General features: G+C 39.3%; 1 long non-coding RNA gene across 1 annotated transcript; it reads left to right on the top strand.

Annotated features, from left to right (window-relative positions):
* Window positions 1–2,773: 2,773 nt before the first annotated feature.
* Window positions 2,774–7,433, top strand: LOC111270353 (uncharacterized). Its single transcript, XR_002686268.2, has 4 exons — window positions 2,774–3,041; window positions 3,997–4,164; window positions 4,407–4,548; window positions 7,133–7,433. It is a non-coding gene; the product is annotated as an uncharacterized LOC111270353 (long non-coding RNA).
* The last annotated feature ends 4,287 nt before the right edge of the window (window positions 7,434–11,720 follow it).

Raw genomic sequence — 11,720 nt, 5'->3', positions numbered from 1 at the left:
GATCAGTATTAGATAATAATCTAAGGCGGCCACGGACCGCCTGAACTACTGCTACTAAAGATGGCGTTCAGCAAGTGATTTACCACTCACCTTGTCGTAAAGGGTAGAGCTGGCTTTGGCCATGAATAGGCATACTAAGAGCAAAGTGTATCATCCTTTAATATTATTCAGATATTAACACTGGCCTTGAATTCATAGCGTAATGCTTACTGAAATTGTTTAAATGTGTATGGCCCTCAACCGCAGGCATCGCATCTAGCGATCCACGGAAGTTTGCCAGAGGAACAGAGTGCGAAGCCTCATTACCTGACACTCAACCACTGTGTGTCTAAATCGATAAATGTGCAAGACAATTAAGCTTAAAGATAGGATAGTAAAGGCTATATAAAGCTTCGCCAGAAATTCAGGCTTATAGAAAATAATTTTTCCAAGGCATCCGCAGGGAAAAACGTGTTTTACACAAGCTAACCACACCGACAATGCTTACGAACAGGGTAAAATGATAAATTAATTTAATTTAATTTCGACATTTAATACCAAGGCAAATCGAGTTCATTCATATGTAAACGCTTTACTATGGATTACAACACTAGACCCATGATAAGCAGCCTCCGAGTAGCAATCTTTGGAATCCTAACTTGAATTTTTATTGCAGGAATACAAGATGTCTTAACAAATCAAATCAAAACAATTCATTCGCACTCTCCTAGGGGACTCGTGGGTCGAAGTACATAAATGATATGTATATTTGTAACTGTGTGCTTTAGAACGCGTTTTGCGTCAAAGATGGCTATAATATAATTATAGTATATAGTATATGTATGTCTCCCGTGTAAGTACTCAAGGTCATTAGGTCTCATCTGATAAAAGGGTGAAAGTCATTAGGATAATGTCTGCTTTTTTCATAAGGTCAGCCTACGCACTTTACTGTATACTCAGAGAGTACATGGTACAGCAGCAATACCTGGTCACCCAGTATTTTACATCTAACACTAGATGTTTCATATCGTTTTTACTTTTCGGAAAGCTTCGCACCCTATTGCCTTCCGCCGTGTTGTCTACAGTTGCAGGCCTCTAAAAACCGAGACAGCCGTACCCCTCCCACCTGCACCCACCACTGGCCCCCTGTATTTTTTTAGCGACATGAGATGCTACGGGTGAGAAGTCATTCATTTATAGCTCGGCCTGCTGTTATCTACTGCGTTTATCACCTTTCGCACGATGTCTCTTCATTCTTGCTCGTTCAACGGGATTCGCTCGTGTATGTTGCACCCCTACGCATGGCTGCACCGACTAACGGATTAGATAGAGGGGCCCCATCCGTCTGTTGCTCCTGCGCAAGCGCCTTTTGCCAGGCAGACACAATACGTACCATGCTTCGGTTGCATACGCTCGCGAGGCGTGCGAATTTGCAGAGAATAACAGTTTCACTTAACGCAGCAGCTTCTTAACTTCCTAGTTTACGAATAGAAATGATAGGATTACATAATCCGTAAAAATAACATTGCAATGTGCAACAAATAAGTCTATACGCGTATAAACACGTACCTCTTTCCTTCTTGATAATGCCCTCTATGTAAAACATAGAAAATGCGAACACGAATGATATATACCTTCCGCATCCCTTTTCTGATCAACTAAGCTAGACCTTTTTTGACAGTTAAGCTATATCTGCATAGCAGGCACGACAGTCAATTGCGGTAATGCAAATCGACCTTTTAAGGCGTCCGTATAAGGGTCATGTGTTCTTCTGAGCGCCATCTGTAGTTGCCACCAACATAGCTCATCCTGATATCGAAAAGCTTTCGGATCAATTTCTCTGGCAAAATATGATGAAACTCGAAGTAAAAGACAAACCATAGCAGCTCTGCGAGAAGAAATGGCTCCAAAAACAAACGTAATGGTATTTTTTGCGTTGCAGCATTTCATTAAGCGACCGATATCGGCGTGCAAAAGTTTTAAAGGCGGCCGATTTTCAGTTTCAAATCTTTCTATGGTTCCGTTCGTAACGACTAATACCGGCTATAGCGTGTGGTTTGCGGCGAAAGTTAAAGTTGTCCCTTTTTATCTTAGGGCTTTCGAACGCTATAGATCTTCTAAAAGAATAAACTTCTTCGATTAATACACTGCACTGTAGCACCATGAACGCTAAGGATAAAAGAAATACCCGAAAAAGACAGGTCCATTATAGAGGACTTACGTAGCTCTCGAACAAACTGCGCGACTATAAGTCTAGCTACAGCTTAGAATTTTCTTACTAAAACCGTGCCCTATGACGCACAAAGCAATTAAGGAACTTTGCCGTTAAGCTCTTTAGCATTAATCCCTGTAAATGGGAATTTACCATGTCTAAAAGAATATCCTTCGTAATCATCAAACGCTCCGCTAATGTACCGCCGTATCTAAGCGGAAATTCCTAGCAAAACCAACTGAGCTGGGTAGCACTTACGCGCCGCAACCCTTCTTTATCCAACATAACTTTAATTCAACTTAAAACATATATTATTACTAAGGATTGCTAAAACGAATGTAAAACTTTGTGATGTGTGAAACCTTTATAATTAAGTAAATATTACAACTGAGAAGACGCATTCTGTATGTAAACGATAATCCCATAGCCCTAATCAACATGAAAATATTACCCTATATTAAAAGGTTAAATTATTTAGGGGCAGGTGTGATCACACTGCTTCTGCGTCTTATATAAGCATATATGTGAACCAGTTATTGGGTAAAGCCTTAACGCACTAACCGAAATCCTTTCTTAGAGTCAGGACACGTCGTTCTGCGACCGAGACCAAAAGTACCGGTCAGTGAGCTCGTTTAGGTTATATTTTACATTTGAGGCATCAGAGGCACTCGCCATATCAATATTCCGTCCGTCCCAAAACTGCACGTCAACCCAATTGACTCTAGAAAGTAGAGCGATATCAGCCAGTCGCGTACCAGGCAGCGGCTTTCCTATCGTCAATTTACTTTTGCACGTCGCATTGATAAGCCGCGACTACGGAGTCAACGTTCGCCAGCTGTCGGACGGCAAAGTAAGTCCCGTGTATTTATATAAAGATCGGTATTTTTTATTGTTGTTCTTGATTAAATGCGTTTCCTAAGGACCAGATGTACGGAGAGGAAGTGAAGGGACCGATGGACTAACGGGTAAGGAGGGCAAAAAGTGAGCAGAATAGAGTGATGAAGAAACATGTGAAATTAAATGCTTCAGACTAAAATTCAATATAAAAACTGATTAGCATGATGGAAAGGAGTAAGTGAGCAACAAAGGATAACACGAAACGGCTGGGTACGAAGAGAACCCAGAAAGGCTATGTATGCTAATTGTGTAGACATACAAGATATATATATGATTACTCATTCAGCCTGTGGTGTGAATCACGAGAGCGCTTAGGGTTAAAGGGAAACGCTGTAGTTAGACGTTAATAACATCTGCAAAGTCTTTTGTAATAGATGTAATATACAGTATGTGTTTTTTGGCTACCATGCTTGACATAGGCATGGTATGGTGCATGTCGCGAAAGAATTCTGTATTAGTACTATTTATGGACATATATTGAATACTAGGAAAAAGAAAAAGGAAGTCTCAGTGAGAAATTACATCGTACAAAAGCGTGAACAGGATAACACGATTGAATCCTCTAGTCGTTTTGAACGACTTAAGGACGTCCAACAAGATCACTTTATTTCTTGAATTGATATATTTGTAAACCAAATGCCCGCGAGCAAATTGTTACATATAATAGAATATGAGAGCACATCTGGTGGTCAGCCCATAGATCTGGCTATGCCTAACGCCGACTCATTCATGGCCACAACTATATCTAATGTTTTAATCTGTCATGCACATATCTAGGGAAGCATGAGAGATCGCTACTTTTTGTATCAAGAACATTACATTAACAGTGAAATGATTGATTACGATAGGCAAAAAACCCTGAAAATGATAATATAATTGAAAACGTTTATTTTCATGATTTCTTTCAGGATTCATTCAAATGTTTCAAAGAAAGCTTTCGTTTATGCCTCCTTCAGCCTAGTCGACATTGCAGACTACTGTAACCCACTTGGTCGTACGAAGCTCCTAAATGCCCCCACCTTTAAATACCTTCGAAAGCCATGTATCAGCAGTTGGGCATCAACATCGGCCTATTGGTAACCGATTCTACGACGCCTACATAAATACATAAATCTACAGATGGCGGCGACACTATGAGGCATTTCACAATAGTCCGCTTCTGAACGAAATAATTTTATTGAAAATAGTTTGGAAAAAGGCTCAGGCAACGATATAAGCCTTTTACAGTCGTATTTGATATTAAGCAATCCAAAATTCTCCCAAAAAATGCAATGACTAATTTTTCTTGTCATACAACTGTTAATTGCTCATTGAATAGGTGACTTACGCGCGTGTTTCACAAGAAAAAAGAAAGCGAAATCATTAATGTTTCCATAGGAATAGCACTTCCTGGCGATTCCCTGTAACAACTACACAATTGTTGGTTGGCGTGCCGCCACCTTTAATTGTTGTACACTATGGTACGTAATAGTAATAGTCACCTTCAAGATAAATCAACTTTGCGACTTTTTTTGTGTGGTAAAAGAACTATACATACCAAGTTTTACTCCTTTGCTAGGAGCCGTTGTCCCTAATCGTTGCGAACTTAACCTGTACGGTATTTTACCGCTCCTTGAGGCCGTGCTCATTCTGATACAGATTGTTCGGTTCTTATTGCTAGCTAGCTAGCTGGCTGAGTAAGAGCTCTTTAACATTTCCTATCCACCATTTTTCTGCGGTCGATATAATGGCGACTCGTAGGATGTCAGTAAAGTTAGAAAGATATTGTAATGGAACCCACTTGTGTGTTAATGAAAGACATTCGGCGCAGTCTGAGCCAGCTTGGATTTGTGGCAGTAGCAAATAAAAGCAATGTAGGTTTTACGTTATTCAATAATCGGTATCTGGCGACGATATGTGTGGGATAGGTCCAATAGAAAAAGAAGTCTTTTATAATATGAATTGAAATTGGAGGATTGAAAAACGTCAGCGCCAATAATATCATGAGTGTGTTGAAAAACAAATATTTAGGTAAACTTTTGTACTGACTACGAAGTAACAAATATCAGCATTTCGACTAATATACAGAGAAAAAATCGAAAATTTACGGTTTACGACGCTTTAGCCAAAAAAACAGCAAACTGTAACAGATATTGAACCATATGAAACCAAGATAAATCGAATGAGAAATGACGAAAGTCACCAGTAGAGAAAATCGGAGCAAACGAAGCTGTCAAATATCCAGACACCTTACAAAAGCCACAACATGTAGCAAGGTCCTTGAAGACCTATCTAGATAAACACATCGGCACCCTACTGGCCTTGCGCAGCACTGCACGTGTGAAGGTACGTCTCGCGTGCTCTTTATTTTCATACTATCTTCAATATCCAATGGCTAATAATTAGTGCCTCATATTGTTGGTACTCGACTCTACATGTTCCTCAATAACATAGTATTATAGCAAAATGCTATATGAACGGTACGTACTGGGATAATTTTTGAGAAGCGGGTTACTGCTGCCAATATCAGCACAAATTATATTATTTCAACTTATATTTTCATTATCGACATAAATGAACGTATTATTATAATAAAAACAGGAAACGTATCAATGAATGCTTAGAGGCTTACGTTCAGTATCGCCATTAACAGCTAAGCCCTAAACACGGTGTCATTGCGCCTTGATTCAAAACCGATTATATTCAATATTACTTCAAAGCAAAGCTTGCAAGGAGGGCCAGAGGTGTGTTAAGGAGTTCATTAATTGCATTTCGATCCGTCCACGTTTAAGGTTCCTCATTCGGTGAAGCGCGCTAAGGTTAAGCAGAATTAATTTTTCCAATGCTCCAGCGTATTCGACGCTGTAGCAGTGTCTCGCGTATGCTCACCGAGCCACCCCACATAAGGCTACTTTCTCCAAGGGATATTTAAATAGTTTCTGCCAGACCTGTTTTTCTCGGTTGTCTGCATTCGTTTTGTTTATTTCATTTGTTTAGCGGAGCAGTGATTCGTCTCTTCTTTTTCCTCTGGTAGTACATTTTCGGCCAGCGATTGTTTTAGATTCTACTGGCAGGCGTGTAAAGTCTACCTACACCGTGAAGATAATGGCCATGATCTGATATACTGAATTAGTGAAGGCACAATGCTTGAAAATCCTTTCCGTAGGTCATATTGGCGCTTGTCCAACTTCAAGCGACCAAAACTGACGATATTATGATACTCATCCGTTATTTTAGAACTGAAAGAGGCGTTTTGGAAAAGATTTATCATCACAGTTCCGTTACGTCATTTTTGCTGTGACAGTTTGCAGATGCTGAATGTTCTGGCCTGGAAGGCTTGAGCCTGACAATTTAATGGAGGGTTATGTCACTGCAAATGGAGGCACAGCATTTAGTTCGTGGTCAGAGCGCATTGAGAATTTGGTACAATAAAACCTACAGGCAAATGAGCATGAGCTTGAATTCTAAGAAAGCTTTTCGGAAAGATTATGCACTGACTTAATTAGAAATAGGTTTACTCGAACAATCGGACGGTCCAGTTTGACTTAGGTTAAGGAAAATCATATAGCAGAGCGTAGTTTGAAGCGTCACACTATTTATCCAATAGCCTTATGGGAGACAGGACTACAGTATAAATACCCTAAACGGAGGTACTGATCTAAGAAACGTTCTAGATTCTAGTAAAGAAATATTATGCAGAGAACATAAGCCGGCCAAAATGAAAACCAGCGATGTGGAAAAGATAAAAAGATTGAATAGGCACTTAGGTGACTGTATATATTGCCAATGCACAATGATCACTCGTTCTGCATCCGCGACCAATGTACACGATATACGTCTTTGATGTCAAGGAGATTCTGTAATAAAAGGCGCTGAATAAAATTACACATATCTATATATATATATATATATATATATATATATATGCAGATATGCGTAGCATGTAATACTGAGTATATTTTAACATCATTAGAATAGTTATGGTAGTCGTTGGGACGTTTACTGAATATAAAATATATTAAATTTGTCTATCAAGTTTCACGAAAATGCCAAATTTCGTTTCAGTTGGATGTCAAATGTCTTCTACCAACCAAGACAACCGAATTCTCAGCTTCAGAGTCCAGCACGGAGTGTTTTGCCTACCAACAACCTAAAAGTATCTATGAAATAAACTTTGTGTCCGTCATACGCTCTTATAGATGCGTAGACTAATTTTAAGTTTACAAGCAGCGAAAGCGGATTGGCAATTAATGAGTATTGTTAAATGCAGACCTAATCTTTTTTAAATTCACAATGGCGCTTTTAAATAGCTAAATCGCTGACTATTAGTGAATATCAGCTTGGTTTGTTTCTGAACGTTTGTCGATTAAAACACCTCATGCTGCTTGTTTTTTAGTGTATAATAATGACATGAAATTTAGATATAGCGTCTTACACCCTTTGTACTTTTGACCATGCCTAGAGCACAACGTTGGTATGACAAGGGCATCTTCGTAGAATACCGTTCCATTTTCCAGTGCAAGCACGTGCGACTATCACATAGCGATTATCTTGAAAGTAATCAATTCTAGTAGGCGTCATGCAAACAGGCTAAAAGGTACCGGAAATTTCTTGACTTTAACTTTTAACGGTTAACTTTAACACTAACATCAAGGACTTAGTGTCTGATCATATGTTCGGCCATTTCCAAAGTCCAAGTACGATAACAAATCTACTGAAATTTGTAGAACCATAACTTATACTAGGTTAAAATGAGGAGAAATAGGCTATAAAAAGTTTACTGTTTCCTAGCCAAACGGTGAAGATGCTCGTTTTCTGGCACAACAAAGACAGTGCAGGTCCACCATGTAACATCAAGTCCACAGTCATGTAAAAAAAAAACGTGTCAAAAATTAAACGGATATTTAGGATTCACGATGAAATTTGACAATATTGTTTAAAAAATAACTCAGCACTATCTAATCGTCGTCTATCGATCTGGATGTCATTCGCCTCGTATGACCCAATGATCTCATTCACTAAGATACATTCGCATAGATGTGATCCCAGGGAGAAAGACGACTTAATTTAAAAAAATCCTCCTGGTAGGCCATCGGTGATAAGATAATAAGCCAGCGAAAAAATAGGCCACAGCATGTGCAACAGCACAAGACGAAACATATGGTGTCACGGAAGATAGCACAAATCGAAGGAAAGATGTTTTAAGAGGCTATTCAATGGTGGACTATATGCGACTCTCACAGGTGTGACGTAAAATGTTCGTACTAAAACGAGCTGTTAACTTACATCAAATGTTAGGTAAAGACAACCGAAATACGCACAAACCCAAAATTGTTCATAAAGAAAGCGTTTAATAAACATGGGGCGATTGGCAAAGCACCTAACAACACTGACAAGATTAGCGTTTATCGCTGCTGGCATCAAAATGTTTCGCATTTTCGATATTAAACAACACGAATAGCTATCGGCCCTCGGGCTGCGATCATTTTTTGCTACATCTTTGCCACCATTCGTGTCGGTGTTATCGGCTACGCATACAGTTTTATATAACTTTATGACTTTTAATAATTTTTCAATTAGTTGACTAGCTCAAATAGCTAAATAAGTTTCAATAATGTTAACGCGTATCAGTATTTTTATATTTTATCATATGTAATTACATGAACTGTGCAATACAAATATGGTGTTGAGAGCGCGCCGAATGAAGAGTTTGTACCTGTGTAAAGAAAGAGCAGTGAAATGTTGGATTAGCTGAGTATGTGACACCTACCCTTGGCCTGGGGGTTGACCTCTACGACGCTATAATTCTTCGCCAGTTGATCAAAATTTCGGTTATTTTATATCGCTAGACAACTAACTGCATGTGCAATAAGGCTTGTTCTAATTTCTTCAATGGTGCCATACAATCGTAGTATAAAGGTCCCGACACGTTCGGCTGTTAAGTCCATGTGCCACATTGAATCAGAAGTGAAATGACGTGGTTTATAGCTTATCAGATAAATAGCTTATAAGATAATACATATATATATATTTATATCTATATATGGATCATTGTAAGACGGGTCATCGTATTATGGCGAGTTTGTCAATGATGTTTAAACTTATTTGCCCATGATTGTTGAATGCTTCCTGAAGCATAAAAACACTGCTGTAGGTAATTCTGCCAATCGTACTAATTAATTAGCTATAAACGCTGTGTAGAGCATGTCCCTTATTCCCGTGTGAAAGGCTGCTATTAGAAAATACAAATGAAATATTCTATATAAATCGAAAACTGCGCCGCCTAGAAGTGTCCTCGTAAACAAAAGCTTTTCCACCTTCCCCCTTAGTAACTGTATCATTCCGAACAGCCCAATTGGCTTTGTTCAAAGTAAGCAAATGTCATGCTTTAACGACGAGTCTATTGCCAGCTACTTTTTTCGTAGGCAGATTAAAAGTCTATCTCAAACACTTGTATTCTACTTTGACCAACGAGACACCATTGGCTACGTCTATTCGAAACTGGACCAGTGACAACGATGTGAACGAGCCTGCGGCTATGGTACAATTGATGTGCAGACGTCTCTTGGGGGCGGGGCTTATCTTATCGTCTGCTGTAGTCCTTGTTAGCTATGTGTGATGGCGGGTAATTTAACTCACTGGAAACAGTCACCTCTTGGCATTTTCCTTTTATTACTATTATCATAAGTTTAACGCTCGACAATGCATACTAGTTGTAAACTAAAATTGGCATATCGTCTCAAAGTCTAAAATTTCTATTTTTTAGCTATGTAACTAGGGTGTTACAATATAACATTAGGTTACTGAAACTGATGCTGGTTTGCTTAAATTAATTGTTATATATATATATATATATATACGCCTAATTCTACGTTAAATAATAACGCATTGTTGTTTGCAATTCTTTTACAATTATACAATTACTATTAGTCCTGCTTTTTAAGTGTGATAGACCCATGTTACTACTGTTACGTCCGCCCAAGCACGATGTCCGTTTACTCTACTGTTACAGCAGTGTAGGTATAATTTTGCTGGCGCAAGTATTCTTGTGTCTGGCTTGTTTTTTGCTGTGGCAGTCTTTTTCCTTGATTTATACGTATCTCCTGTCTCCCGCCATTTTTTTCACCCTCGTTAATGGGTTCCCAACCGGTTTTGATTCACTGGCACCTTTGGCTGTTGTCTTGTTCTTGTTAAACCATGGAGACTGTTATTTGTGGATTGACGTTAATGTGATGGATATCCGCTTGATCGTATTTAATCGTCGGCCATAAAATCTTCGACTAGATTACTGCAGTTATGATTCTGTACTCATCTACGTATAAAGGTTCGTCAAATGTGTCTAATTGCGTTACGTGTCTTAGCGCGAACTGTCGCCAATCCTGTGGCACAACGATGCGAGGCCTACTCGTTTTGAATCGGCTCTACTGGTTTAACAGAAGTGGCCTGATCTCGATAGTCAACTGTGTTTCAGTTCTGTGGAATTAAAATTACAGGTCACTAGAGACGTTCGAAGTAGAAATCAGTATCAAATACTGTCTAGTTTTTATGAATTCAGCCCCACCCTGAACGCGTATCTTATACGTTTCTAGTGTCAGTCCCCCAACACAACGTCCTGGAGGCCATTCATTCGAAAAAACTGTTGTAAACCCGTTTTGCCGTTCTAAAGAATACGGCCGAAAGATTGCTGACGAACTCTCTGACCGCTCCGTTGCTCAATAATCCAGTAATCGTTCTAGCCTGCCTGATGTCTTCCCTGCTCAAACCTGTCTTACTGATTGTCGTCGTGGCCATATTGAAGGTACTTCCTGCCTACGTATCTGACTTGTCAGCTGTTGTAAAATTTATGAACTTTCAAAACATAAACATACGGCCTGTGGCATGTCGCTAGATCTTCCGTATAAACCGTACTGTGTACTGGTCATTTTTATGATCTAAATTGCAGTCGTCCTTTGGCCTAGTTCATCTAATTTAGAAGTTACTGTAACTATTCAATGTGGCTAAGTGAATTTGATCTTTTCAGACGAAGGTATCTGTCGACGAATCAGTTGCCATTGTTTCCGAAGAATGATTTTGTTTAATAGTGGCTTTAAACGTTGTGTATCGTTTCGACACACAGTGCACTGTTTCAGCTGGACCTTTGAACTAGTGAATGAATTCAATTCGAAGATTGTGCTCTATTTAGCAGCCCATCATTAGAAGTTCATCCAGTGTGTCCCAGTATTGCATCTTGTTCGTTGGTTGATCAACCTTTTCGGGACCTGTAATGGAATAGACTTGTAATGGGCTGTCTCTTTTCTAGCTAGTTCCATTAATGAATCGGATACGCTATTGTAGGTGTGTTTAGATTCCTTACTTGTCAAGTTTACCGATAGTGGATGTCAGCTCAGCAGATCCGCTATACGGCTTGATCTTCGTAGAATGTATTTTACTGATTTGCCGTATTTCCACAAGTTCGAAACGCGTGCGTTGAACAGGTGTGGGATGTGAGTCGAAAGTAACTGATTTGTACACCGCACCCCTGAAATATAGTCATCGAACTATCTTGCTAAAATGACTAAACGCTCTTTCCCAAGTTCTGCATATTTTTTGCTCAGTTGCTAGTGAACGGGAGATGTTTGCCACGGGTTTACTATCCTGCAGAGATACACCTCCT

This window comes from Varroa jacobsoni, unplaced genomic scaffold (genome assembly GCF_002532875.2).
Source record: "Varroa jacobsoni isolate VJ856 unplaced genomic scaffold, vjacob_1.0 scaffold_1467, whole genome shotgun sequence".
Taxonomy (NCBI): Eukaryota; Metazoa; Arthropoda; class Arachnida; order Mesostigmata; family Varroidae; genus Varroa; species Varroa jacobsoni.
The sequence above is the reverse complement of the archived record's forward strand: the minus strand, read 5'-3'. Positions and strand labels throughout refer to the sequence as shown.